We start from the raw sequence: 15,462 nt of genomic DNA on the forward strand, positions 1-15,462 counted from the left end.
TGAACTAGTTTCCATTGACTTTTAACAAAATTATTCGAATTATTTTACTAAAATTGATGTTACTAATAATTAAATAAAACTCCCTTGATTCCATGAAGCATCTCCCATTATTCAATAAATAAATTAAATTAAATATGATTTAATTAACCATTGTGAAAATATAAAATAGGCAAAGTTACCCTGTTTTGATTTTTGGTTGATTTTCTTAAAATAATTGAGAAGTAATAATTTATTTAAATTATACTACTAGCTGATCAATAATCTATGAGTTCAATAAATTTAATACTCAATCAAACATCTCCCATGATTAATTAATCTTAATTAAATTATATAAACTAATTGTATTAATCTTCCATTAATTATTAAATCACTCAAAACATTTTATCTCAAGAAAGCTTCTAGAGTAAGCTAGAAAGTGCTAAGAAACAATTGTGACAACTAAGCATACGCACACAAAAAGGTGGAATATCCTTGATCAAGGTGAAAGGATAAGTATGAGTTAAGTAGGAATAAACTCCCGTGTTGTCAACAACTTGTCACAAACTCCTAGATGACAACTAAAGTCTAAATGCATTAATCATAAGTAAAAGAATAAATAATAAATAAATAATTATTTTTAATAAATAACAATTTAAAATGTGTGTGTGTGTGTGTATATATATATATATATTGTTAGTCTCAGAATGATTTTGACATTTGAGTGCCAACACACTTAACCATTTTCTACATTGGAGCCAAGCACACTACGTATGCCGAGCCACAACATGAGCTAAGTCAGGAAATCCAATAGGTGCTGAGTGAAGATCAAGTACCGAATGACTTCAGGTGCAAAGCATTATACAAGTGTCGAGTGATATTTGAGTGCCGAGTCACAGATGATGCTGAGCAAATTAGAAATGCAACAAGAACTGAGTAAGACAGTTTGTTATAAGTACTGAGCATCAAGAATCAGTAAGTGCCAAGTAACATAGAATACACATATGAGTTTGTAACTTCATTAATTCAGATATAAACCATTTTCATGGCTGACATATGATGAATCTCAAAGGATTTAAGTGATAAGATCAAATCTTTTTTATTTCCTATGTAATTTACATGCAGCTAATAAGAAAAATAGAGAAGGCATGCACCCAATAAGAAAAGTGCAAGGAATGAGTGGGAAAAAGAGATTCAATGTGGATCATAGATCCATATCCAACCCTAAGTCTTTGAATGTCTTTATAAGGAAGACAAAATCTCATTGAGGATATGACTAAAGGAATGTATAGAGAAATTATACTGGAGTTTAGAGAAAAGAGTATAAAGATTAGAGAAAGAGAGCAGTAGTGAAATATTCAGTTGATTAGAAAAAAGCAAGGGATAAAAATGAGTATCAGATCTCAGAGGATCAAGATCAAAGAAAATAGATCAAGTACCTGTATTCAACAATCAAACGATTGTAAGCTATTAGGTTTATTATACCTAATACTCTCTAGCAATTTTATTAGAAAGCATATCCTATGTTGATAGGTTAGCTTAACAGCTACTTTGTAGATCCTTTAAATAGGTGATTAAATCCTTTAATAGGGTAACACTTCATGTAAAGTGTTCTAAATCCTTTAACTAGGTCACTATTGACACAGTGTAAAGCCTTTAATAGGGCAGACCATCAGAAGTGGTCAAACATTATTAGTGCAGTGATTTTGTGGGTATTATCTCCACCCCATTTTTACCTTCTTATTCTTGGAGGGTTTCTGGGTTACCAAAATCTTTAGTGTTATGTGGTGGTACATGTTTGTTTTTCCATGGATGTTTGATATGTTTATATGCATGCAATCTACTTTCAGTTAAGTTTTTAATGAGTAAAGTCCAATTCTTCTGATTCACCCCCCCACCCCCCCCCCCCCCCCCCCCCCCCCCCCTCTTAGAAGCATTATTCCTATTTGAATATTACAAAAATTGGTATCAGAGCTGAGTCCTCTCAAGAAGGATGCCTAACAACTTGGAGGAAAAGATCTAAAGATGGAAGTTTTCAAACTTGGAAAGATCATTGAGAACCAAGTGATAGATGTGCATCTTGCTCTACACAAGGTAGAAGAAGCTAGAGTGAAATTAAGAAAATCCTTAAAAAGAAGGAAAGAGATAGCCATAGCTGAAAATGATATAAACTACAGGGAAATTGATACCACACAAGTGTTTACCAATGAAGACACTAAAGAGTTTGATACAAGAATAGTAGAACTGATGGAGAAAAACAAAGTTCAAGCAGAAGAGATAAGATCTCTCAAGATGGAACATGAATCATAGGCCATAATGTTATGTGAAATCACTGAACAAAAGAAAAGAGCAGTTGAGGATAGAGTCATGATGGAAGATGACAAAAGAAATCTTGCAAATAGACTTGAAGAAAAATGTACTGAATTAACAAGGATCTCAAACATGCTGATGGATACACTTGCCCAAATGATGAACCTTCATCATGAACTCAATATGAAAGATATTGAGATCTCTACTTTGAAGATGCAAAATGAACAACTACATAATGAATTGAACAGAGAAAAAGAGATAGCAGAGAATCTCAACAAGTGAAGTGAAGCCATTAAACACTTTGAACAGTTGATGAAATTCACAAGATCCACCCATGATACATCAGGACTTGGATACAACAGCATTGAAGTTGGAGAATCATCAAAGAATGGCAAGCCAAGAAGTAACAAAGGTGAGGATTCTAAACCCACTTGTCATTACTATAATAAAAAGGGGCATACTGCTAATGTTTACAGGAGTAGAAGAATCAATTAACCAAACACACCCAAAAGTAAGGGTTATTGTCACAAGTGCAACATGCAAGGACATATGACACAAGATTGTAGATCCAAAGTCACAAGGACAGAAAGATTTGATGGACATTGTCATAATTGTAAGAAGTATGGACATAGAGCATTTGAATGCAGATCAAAGCCTATGTGGACATCAAATCAACTAGCAAAAACAAAAGGGAATGAAAGTCAGTACCATTGGGATTACAACACTAGGTATAGCTATCATTATTGTTAGGAATATGGACATATACCCTAGAACTGCATAAGAACACATTTCAAGGGGAACTATAAAAGATGGTTGAACCAAAACACATGTTTCAGTTGCCTAAAAACTAGTCATATCAGAAAAAACTATCCTACAAGGTCAAAGGTACCCAAGATTGAAGTAAACAAGGGCAAAGAAAAGATTAATGTGGAACACATCATAACAGACATGAAGAAGACATGGCAGAAAAAGAATGAATCTAGTACATCCAATGAAAGGGTCACTTCACCCACAAGGTCAAGTGATCATTTCTCATCCAATTAATCACATGATGAACCTATGGGGCTGATACATATAAGGAAGTATCATACATCAGTCCTAAACCATAAAGAAGCAATGCAAAGTATAAATCTGCATGAGATAAGATGCCAAGACAAAAATTTAAAAAGATGATGCCGAGCTATCTTTAGATGCTGAGTAAAATTCTAGTAAATGTTGAGTTTCTAATAGTGATCGAGTGGATAACTAATGCCAAGTTGAATAACTCCAATGGAAGCTAAGTAAAATGGAAAAGTAGTGCAAGCCGAGTAATGTTAAAAATCCTTCAGAAGCTGAGTGGGCAGTTGAACATTTAATACAATGAAAATAGGGTATATTATCGCAATTTCAATCATTCTTCCTCATCGTGATCAAGAAGAAAAGAAGAGAAAGAGAGTAGAGTGACTTCATAGCAGTGAATCTAGCATTCCAAGTAGATTCCAACATCCTACAACTCATTTTCATCGATCTTGAGGTATTTTCATTTGTGCTGAGCTATGCAATTTCATATTTTTGTGTAAAGGAAACCCTAGATTGCACAAATGGCTTTGAGCTCTAAGAAAACCCATGACAAAGAGTCATTTGAAGTCTAGCTAGTATCTAATGAGGTTAAGCAGCCTGATTTTCCTCCCATCCTTGAAGTTGTATACAGAAACGATCCTGCTAGAGCCCTTTCTCACATACCCCCAAAAGTTGTAATGGTCCTGGATGTAAGAAGATGCTATAATTGTAAGATAGGAGCCATAGGAGATATGGAAATAAGGGAAGCCTATGAGAAGTTGTGTGTAGATGGAGTTTTGAAAGATGAATACAAAATTGTTGAAAGGAAGGGTTTAACATGAGTTTTGAGCTTTCCCACCGTATTTAAGATAGAATGGATTAGACTTGTGTTAAGCAGAATTCATGATGGTAGTTTGTGGCTAGAAGATGTTCCCATCAAGATCACAAAAGGAATCATTCATAGGGTAACTAGATATCCTACCCTAGATCAGTACAAGACCTTAAGGAGTGAATCCAAGGAGGTTATTGAGAAACACACAGGTGCTTAGTGGAATAAAAGAGGAATGAAAATTCACACCATTCAAGATCCTCTTGTTGAATTTGTTGTTATAGTCATTGCCCATACATTCTATCAATTCAGTAGACTCAACAGTGTGCCATGTATTGCAGTAGATGTAGGTTACAAATTGGTGAAAAATGATCACACTTATGATCTTGCAGAACTGCAAGTACAACAGATTAATGAAAATCTAGCTGCCATAAGAAGGACAAAGGTTGCTCAATGCAAATTTAGAGCAATTTTGGTTTGTGTATTCTTTTATGTTCAGAATGAATTTCCTTGTTTTGGAAAATTTACATGGAGAAATGATAGAACTATCATATCCCAAATTAATGAATATATAGAACAAATGGGAGACAATTTTGACACACTAATGGCAAGCTATTTTGAAGATTTCAAGAAATCCATAAAGCAAAGAGTAAGAATACCAGTTTCCTTAGTAGAAAAATATACTAATGATATATGCTTATTAGTTGACATTGATTTTACCTATATCCAAGTAGTAATTCCAAGGGTGAGATGGCTAAGGCCATTTGGTTATGAGATCAACATAGATGAAGCATCTACAACAATAACTACATTATTGGTAGAATAGATAGACAAGAGTGCCCCACACTTTGGAACTTATGAGGTCAAAGGTAAATATGGAGTTAAAGACTACCTCCACAATAAAGAAGAAAGATAAATTGATGAAGAAAATTAAGAAGAAATTTGGTGAAGGAATTGAGGCTAAAGCAGAAGAGGAAGATGATGATGACGATGAGGATGATGAACAAGAGCAAGGCCAAATGGAATTAGCTCAAGACCTAGGTGAAGACAAGGAGGAAGGTGCTGAGGAAGAAGAAGCCAAAGAAGCACCAATCCAAGCTGAGCCAAAGAAAAGAAAGGCAACAGTACAACCTCCAGCCTAGCCCAAAACAAAGAAGGATGAGAAGCCAACTCAAGCCAAGCCACAAATACCAGTCACAAGGGCTACCACAAGGGCATCTTCACAAAAGTCAAAGGAACAAATCAAAGAAAAGAAGAAGGATATTGAGAAAATATGTAGCACAACCAGATTCTAATGAGGAGGAAAGAACAGAGTTAGAAGATATCAGCCAATTCAGAGTGGTAAGTCATCCTCCAAAAATAGCCTTAGATAAAATATGTGAAAATATTAAGAATGAAGACTTTATTGATTTGAAAAGCATTGACTTCATCAAGCTTAGTAAAGAAGAGCTAAAAAAAATAGAGGAATCAGTATATGTCATGATGGCTGAATTCAAGACTACACCTCTAGAGCTAGACAATACCATGCCGAGAGAATTATATGAGATAATTGAAAACAAATGGCATCATTGTCTAAAAATTGAAAAGGAGATAAGAGAATCTACATTAGCTTAGGTGATGCCTAACCTAACAAGAGGTCAAATAACAAAGGCTAATAAGAAATATAGTGGCAATTTCACACCAAAGCATAGAGCCTTTGATATCTTACAAAACAAGATTGAAAATGTAGTTAGTAAGTCAATAAAAATATGGAAGTTGATATATGGCTTGACTATTGTCAAAGAAGGAGAAGAAGATCTCCTTGAGGGACAAAACATAGAACATGAAGAACCTAGTGAGAAGGAGGAGGAAGAAGCAAAGAATACAGAGAAAGGAGAAGAAGAAAACAAGGAAGAAGAAAAGAAAGGAGAAGAAGAAAAGAAGGTAGAAGAAAAGAAAGGAGAAGAAGAGAAGAAGGAAGAAGAAAAGAAAGATGGAGATGAGAAATAAATAGAGGAGGAGGAGACACAAAAGCAAGATGAAATGACAACAACTGAGTAAGAGTAGCAACAAGACCAGAGTGTGCAAGAAACACAATTGCCACCCTCTAGCCCTCCTCATGTACCCATCACACCTGCAAAAACTATAACTGTACAGGATGTTCTTGACACTTTTGCTCAGAACATCAATCCATTAATTGCAGAGGATCTCAAAAGAATCCTTGACCAATCCACACAACAAGCAAAATTATGTATAGATCTAGTATTGGTCAGTGTGGATAAATTACTAAAATTAGTACAAAATATAGTTAGAGATAAGGTGAATCCACAAGAACCACCTTCCATCATCTCTATAGCTACTAGTGGTAAAATTCAAATGCAAACAATTATTTCATTAGGGATAGTTGACACCACAGTAAGAAGCCAAGTGCAGCAGGAGACAAAGAAATAGTACAAATAGGACAAACTATTACATCTGATCCTAAAGCACAAACACAAGGTGCACTTCCTAAAATTTCTATAATTGATCAAGGTAGTATAGAGGAGAAAGAAGCAGAGGAAACTCCTAAAGAGCAATAGGCAATTCAAACATTGATAAATTTGCCTACCTCAGGTACCTCAAAATAGCCAAGCACTGATGCAATGCCACTACAAATATATGCACTAGGATCAAGTACTACAAAAGTTGCAAGGGTACTTCACTATGGAGACCCTAAATTAGATGAGGAGATAGTCATACCAAGTTATGACTCAAAAAAAATAAGCATTGATCAAATCAATGAGGTGTAGGAAGCATTAAATAGAAGAAAGAGGCAGGAGATACTCAGGAAGGAGTATAAACAAAAGCAAACAATGCATGAGATTAAGGACATCTTTATGGATGCCTTCAGTTTGCAGTCACCAAATGAGTCAAAGCATATAATGGAACAATTATCAGATATTTTTGACCAGGTGACAAATGCAGACCAAGAAACAAATGTAAAACTTATGGAATGGTCTGAAATGAAATTCCAAGGGAAAGTAAATGAGAAAATATTTAGTGAAATTTCACTTTCCCAAGTTGAATTGGAAAATATGCTTGACAAAGTGAAAAAGGTACTTGAGAATATATTCTAATTGTACACAAAGTTCTGTGACTTTTCATACTTCACACAAGAGACTAGCCAAAGAATAATGAGCCTGGAGAGAAATCTGAAGATTTCAAGCACACAATTACACAAAGATCTAGCTCACAGTGAGAAGTATTTTAATCAAACACTTCACACTCAGAAAGAAGTAGCTATGTTAATAGCAGAAGAAGCCACTATCAAGGCCAAACTGATACAACTCCAATCCTCCATTACCCCACATTTGGAAGTACTCCATAAAGAACAGGTCTATGCAGAAACTATTCTCAAGAAAGATCCTAATCTTTCTACTTTAGATGGACTTGTTCACCTTGCTGCAGAGATTGCCATCTAGCACAAGTCATTGGAAATTTGTTTGCATAATTGGGATGTAGCTCTTAAGATGATTATGTAGGTAAATAACACATTTTTGGCAAAATATGGTCTTAACCCTTAAAACACTTTGACATAAGTGTCAAAAAGGGGGAGATATTATAAGATGAATGGGGGAGACAAGATGAATGAGGGAAACAAAGAGACAAGTTAACAGGGGGAGACAAGATAAAAGGGAAGCATGATATACAACATAAAATTTTTCTTACCAAGATAGCATAGATAATGGCACAATCAACTCAGGGGGAGTTACAACAATTTTGAGGTATATATACTGTAAGTTACAAAATTTTGATCAAGTTTTCTTTAAACCTCTATATATACCGAGCAGATTAGTGAATGTACTCATGAGGTTAGTTAAGTATTTTTTTCACTCATGTCAAAGGGGGATATTGTTAGTCTTAGAATGGTTTTGACATTTGAGTGCCAAAAAACTTAGCCATTTTCTACATTGGAGCCTAGAACACTACGTATGCTAAGCCACAACATGAGCCGAGTCAAGTAATCATACAGGTGTCGAGTGATCTTCAGTTGTCGTGCAACCTTCAACTACCATGTGAAGATCAGGTGCTAAGTGAAGATCAAGTGCTGAGTGACTTCAGGTGCCAAGCATTATACAAGTGCCGAGTGATATTTGGGTGCCAAGTCACAGACGATGCCAAGAAAAATAGAAATGCAACAGGAACCAAGTAAGCCAGTTTGTTATAAGTGTCGGGCATCATGAATCAGTAAGTTTTGAGTAACATAGAATACACATATGAGTTTGTAACTTCACTAATTCAAATGTAAACCATTTTCATGGCCGACATATGATGAATCTTGAAGGATTTAAGTATTACGATTGAATGTTTTTTATTTCCTATGCAATCTACATGCAGCCAATAAGAAAAATGGAGAAGGCATGCAACCAATAAGAAAAGTGCAAGGAATGAGCAGGAAATAAAGATTCAATGTGGATCATAGATCCATATCCAACCCTAAGTCTTCGAATGTCTTTATAAGGAAGACGAAATCTCATTGAGGATATGAATAAAGGAATATATGAAGAAATTATACTGGAGTTCAGAGAAAAGAGTATAAAGACTTAGAGAAAGAGAGTAGCAGTGAAATATTCAGTTGATCAAAATAGACCAAGGGATAAAAATGAGTATCAGATCTTAGAGGATCAAGATTAGAGAAAATAGATCAAGTGCCTGTATTTAGAAATCAAAGGATTGTAAGCTATCAGGTTTATTATACCTAATACTCTCTAGTAATTGTATTAGAAAGGATATCCTATGTTGATAGGTTAGCTTAACAGCTACTTTGTAGATCCTTTAAATAGGTGATTAAATTCTTTAACAGGGTAACACTTCATGTAAAGTGTTTTAAATCATTTAACCAGGTCACTATTGACATAGTGTAAAGCCTTTAACAGGGCAAACCATCAGAAGTGGTCAAACATTATTACTACAGTGATTTTGTGAGTATCATCCCCACCCCAGTTTTACCTTCTTATTCCTGGAAGGTTTCTAGGTTACCAAAATCTTAAGTGTTATGTGGTGGTACATGTTTTTTTTTTCCATGGATGTTTGATATGTTTATATGCATGCAATCTACTTTCAGTTAAAGTTTTAACGAGTAAAGTCCAATTCTTCTGATTCACTCCCCCGCCCCCTCTCAGAAGCATTATTCCTATTTGAATATTCTAACTAACTAACTATATATATATATATATATATATATATATATATATATATATATATATATATATATATATATATATATATATATATATATATATATATATATATATATATATATATATAATATAATATAAGAAAACCAATACCCCTCCCTCATATATGTTTAAAACTATATATATATATAGATATTTTAAAAATAAAATTTGCAACTATAGTCTGATAGATGAATTACTATCAATTTTTTTCAATTTTTCAATTTAGGAATTCATTTTCAAATCAACCTTTCCAAACCTAAATTTCTCAATTCTATTTTAATTCAACCCAAAACTTGAATTAATTTCCAAATCTTGATTCTACTAAGGGAAGGTTGTAATAATATTTTTAATTCCTAAATCTAGATGAAACAACATGCATGCTCGAATTCTAAATTAAAAGATCAAAGATTAATTCACAGAGAATTATTTAGACAAACACTAGTAGGCACGATGAAGAAAGGAAACAGAAAGAGGCTATAATAAAATATGTGAAATAATCACGAGTACCTACTTGGACACTGATGCTAATTCTTTATGCCTCAAAAAATTGTAGAGAAGTTCCTCCTCTCAGAACCTTCTCCTTTCTGAAAATTCCTTCCTTCTCCAACATTTGCAATTCCTTCAAGAATTGAACCCCGAGTGACTAAGAGTGCCTATAGAAGCATATGAGCATGTAGAAGCATACGAGCTTGTCCATGCACACTAGGAGAGCCTGTATATAAAGACCTCTAAGATGCATCTATAATGTGTCTAGAAAGAGCTAGGAGATAAGCATGACAATAAAGAACATAACTTCCACGATAAGAAGATAAACATGATGAAGTGTCTAGAATGTTGTAGACACCATGTGCTCAAATAATGTGCTAACTCCTAAGTGTAGACAACATGTGCATAATTAGAGTGGAAACTCCTGTGTTATCAACATGACAACTCACAAGAGTTTGCATACTCCTATGTGAATAAGTATTAAAATAATGCACATTAATTTATTTAATATTCACTTGACTCATTTTAAATTAATTTATTAATTTTAAATCTCAGATCATGAAATTTTTAATAAATTAATTTATTTTCCTCTTCTAACTTTATTTTTGAAACTTAATTGATAAAATATTTATTAACTTAAATAATAATATTATTTAGCGTTTATTTAAAAATGAACTCTAAATATATTATTATTAAATTAAATAAATATTATCACGTTCCAACTTTAAACTTATAACTTTCATCTCCAAATTTAATTCTTTTTATTTAATCAATTTCTCAATTAATAAAATAAAATAAAATATTAAAATATCATAATAATTTTCTATTAAATTAAATCATTAATTAAATCTTAGACTCAATTAATAGAAAATATACCAAAGACTCACAAAGTAAAATATGAAAACACATCATAGCAAAACACATACAAAATCAAACAAAAGGGTTAATAGCACGAATTACATCATCCAATGCATTCAGAGGGTACTCGTCTTAGATACTTGTCCTAATTTTTAATTTAGGAAAAATGGCTTAAAGGTTTAGGATTTAGACTTGAGAATTTATCTCCCCTCTCTTACCATCGAGATAATGTGATAGGGTATGTTCATCCTAGCAATTCAGAGAAGTTGATACTTGATACCTGCAACTTGCATAAAATCCATGAATGTACATACATAATATAAACTAAGCTAAAAAGGCAATGGAAGGAAGTGGTGCATGGTGTAGATCCTGACTAGTAGGTGACTATGACTCCCTTCCTTAAGCACATCAGAAATGCTATACATAAAGAAAACAAACACACACACCATACACATGTAGTATGGGGTAAGTATCCATAAGAAAACACATATGATAATAAACCACCTAACTATTCATCATCAACATCTAAAAACACTAAATAATCGTCATGCAAACATGAAATATAAAGTGCCAAGTAATCTCATTATAGAATAAACCGCATCTAAAACAATATCTGATAATCTCAAAATAATGTTACTAATAATCATTAACATAAACTTGACCTAAAAGAGTTCGACAATGATAGAAAAAATGTAACTTAGGGTTAGGCACTACATCCATTCCCCCTAGAATTAGGCTTACTCTTGGAACCCTATAAGAATGGTAATACTAAAGAACTCACTATGCGGGTCCCATTGAACCCTTCCCTTTGTAGGAGGATATGATTCCACTAAGGACACTACAACACACTTAGAGCAATATGATTCTAGTTTAATGATAAACTGAAAACCATATTGATCCAACATTTGTTCTTTTAACAACTACTAAAATAGATCTCCTAAACACTCTAAACAAGAGCAACATAATGCTCACAAAGACAATTAAAGGAAAACTACCTTAAAGCATAGATGAAAGATACATGTTTTGAAAATAGAATAAATTTCAATTTTCAATTTTGAAACCTAAGTGTTGAAGTATGAAAAATATAATTATGGGAGATGTTCAATTGAGTATTAAATTTATTTAATATTTAATACTGATTTTTAATTAATTCATAGATTATTTCAATGATAAATTAGTGAGTAGTATAATTTAAATAAATTATTACTTCTTGATTATTTTAAGAAAATCGACCAAAAATCAAAAAAGGGTAAATTTGTGTATTTTATATTTTCACAATGGTTAATTAAATTATATTTAATTTAATTAATTTATTGAATAATGGGAGATGCTTCTTGGAAATAAGGGAGTTTTATTTAATTATTAGTAACATTGATGATGCAAACTAGTTTAATGATTTAAATAAGTAAATAATTATCTTTTGACTATTTTAGACAATTGTTTTAAAATAATGGAGGGATAATTCTATGTTTTATTCAAAAAGATAAATGGGTTGACTTGGAGATTAAACAAAGAATCTTATACATTTGAAGTATACTTGAAATGAAAACTAAAACCTCATGTTTGGCTTAACCATGTGATTGCAAAAGCAAACCAAACCATGTGTTTGTATCTTATTTCTCTATGCTATATGTGTTTGGGGTTTTCGAGGTTGACTAGATTGTTGACTAGTTATAGGATGTCTACTAGAGGCTTGGGAGTTATCATGTGAATGTGGTGTCATGTTGATTTGATCTCAATCTTTTTAAAACCCAACCATGGTAATGTGATGGTGTGCTCTATGAGATGTTTGTATTTACTCTTCATTGATGCTTTTTAGTCTTCTTATGTGAAGCTGAGGTGTATGTGTATAAGATACTTGACTTAACCATTTTTGAGTCATTGATACATTTATATTTGGATTAATTTCCAGTTTCCTTGATGGGACTAAAGTGTTTGATTTTTTCTTGATGATGTCATGTTTGGCTCGACCATTTTGGTGTTATTGATCAAGTATTACTTTGAGATACTTTTTGGTTGCTCGTTGAGAACCGATGGGTATTGTGATTTATTCTAGTTGCTCGTTGAGAACTGATGGATATTGTGATCTATTATTTGATGCTTTTTAGTTGCTTGTAGAGAACTGATGTGATTATTTTGATTATATTTATGATACTTTCCAGTCACTTGTATAGGACTGAGGTGATTTTTTGATTTGTGATTTAATGAGCCTAGGGTAGGTTATCTATATGTAGTGTCAAGAAGTGGCATGCAATGGGGCTTGAGGCCCTAAGTGGCTGCTAGGGTAACTCACTGTAAGTTGTATTAATAAGTGAAAACATTACACTAAATGAGGATTAAAATGAACCTAATAAGATAATTGTATGTTCTCGCCCATGCCTCAAGTGCTAGTACAGACTAGGATGGGACTAGAGAGAACGCTTGGTTATGACCTTGCATTCTGTAGTATGAATCATCTGCACAAGAGGATACTAGTAGTAGCATAAGGATCACTAGGGGGCTGGGGTCTATTGAGAGTCTACTAGGGTAACTCTAGCATGATTCATGTGATGACACTTGCCCTCTTACATAGTAGATTCCTACATGTCTTTTTTGTGCCTTTGGGTATAGATGTCAATCTATGTTGGAACCTTTGAGTTAGTGTACTTTTAGGATTCCTAGACTTAGAGAGTATTTGTGTTATGTGATTTTTTATCCTTTTTGGGACTTGATATTATCTCCTCAGCATAGTGGGAGTGGGCCATTTAGGTTCCACGTGGTTTGGTGGTAGCGCTTGTTCACTCTTACCTTAGAGATCCATATGTAGACATCGTGGTTGGAGCATTCTTTGTTGGTATTTATTTTCATTATGTTCTTGGATCATTATGATGGATGTTATTTACTTGTATGTTTCTTTATATTGATGATTAGCATGTGATAGATGATGTTATCTATTTTATAGGATCATTTTATGCTTTATTCTTACATGTTAGATTTCTTTATGCATATGTTGTAGCATGTTTTAGAAGTGACATCCCCATTACTATAGTACTGATGATCTCTTTAGTGGCCTAGGATGTTATGCATAGGGGATGGCTAGTGCCCATGATGGTCTAATTATGCTATTGACAGTTGGGAGGAATTTCTTACTTAGTTAGATGTGTTTTATGATGGATGGATGTATCATGTATGTTAATGGTTTCATTTACTTTACTACACCTATATCATAGCTGATGAGGCTGATGTATCTTTGTTTTTACATATGTTTTATCTTTTAAGCCTTTCATACATTGTGACATGTACAGTGGATGACTGAGCATTCTGAATTTAATTTCCAAGAGGCATTCAAAAGAAATGTATAATATGGACATTGGAATTTTTAATTATTCTTTCATGTGGAAGTGGTAGTTGTTAGACTTAATTTTAATTATATTAAATGTGACTCAACATCTTAGGATCCTTAAGGAATGTAACCTGTTATGTATGCTTTTAGTTGAATGTGTATTATTGCTTCCGTTACTATGTGTTTGATATGAATGGTTTATCTTCCATGATTAAAAAAAAATTGTTTGGAAAACTTAGTAAAAATTTAGGTTAATTCTTTTGGATCCCTTGATGGGGCATTACATCTAGTATCAGAGCCAAGTTTTAATCCTAGGACCTATGGGTTATGGGCCCACCACACTTCTACACTTAGGTTTCAATGATCCAAGAACATAATGAAGGTAAATGCCAACAAAGAATGCTCTAGCCATAGTGTCTATGGATGGATCCCAAAAGGTAAGAGTGAAAAAGCACTACCACCCGATTGTGTGGAACCTAAATGGCCCAATCCCACTGCACTAAGTAGATAGTCTCAAGTCCCAAAAAAGATATCAAATCACATAGCACAAGTACTATCTAAGTCCAAGAAAACCTGAAAGTATACTAACTCAAAGGTTCCAACATAAAGATCAACATCTAGACCTAGAGGCACAAGAAGACACCTAGGTATCTACTATGTAAGTAGGCAGGTTTCATTGGACAAGTCATGCTAGAGTTACCCTAGTAGTCTCTCAATAGACTTTAGCCCCCTAGTGATCTTATGTAGCCACTAGTATCCTCTTGTACTGATGAGGCATACTACAGAATGCAAGGTCATAACCAAGTGTTCTCTCTACTCCCATCCTAGTTTGTACTAGCACTTGAGGTATGGGCAAGAACATACAATTATCTTATTAGGTTCATTTTAATCCCCATTTAGTGTAATGTTTTCACTTCTTAATACAACTTACAATGAGTTACCCTAGTAGCCACTTAGGGCCTCGACCCCCATTGCAAGCCACTTCCTAACACTACATATAGATAGCCTAACCTAGTCTCATGAAATTACAAATCACAAAAATCACCTCAATCCTAAACAAGTGACTAGAAAGCATCATAAAGATAATCAAAATAATCACATCAGTTCTCCATGAGAACTAAAAAGTATCAAATAATAATCATAATAATCACAACAGTTCTCTATAAGCAACTGAAGGCATCAATGATAAATCAAATATCCATTGGTTCTCAACAAGCAATCAAAAAGTTTGGGTTAAATAAAATTTTAGCAAAATGATGGGAAGCGAGAGCTGTGGGAGTGGAGGGAGTGGGAGCTTTCAAATTTTGAATCCCTACAAGGGTGGGATCTCCTTGGATGGTCAATTTTGGGTCCTTGGTCTGGAACACAGATAGCAAGATGGAGGCAGACTGGCAGATCTTGGCATAGGGGATTGGTCAGAAAGTGTGGAGGGGGGGCCAGCTGTC

This window comes from Cupressus sempervirens, chromosome 8, assembly GCF_028749045.1.
Source record: "Cupressus sempervirens isolate cs-2001-9-10 chromosome 8, ASM2874904v1, whole genome shotgun sequence".
Lineage (NCBI taxonomy): Eukaryota > Viridiplantae > Streptophyta > Pinopsida > Cupressales > Cupressaceae > Cupressus > Cupressus sempervirens.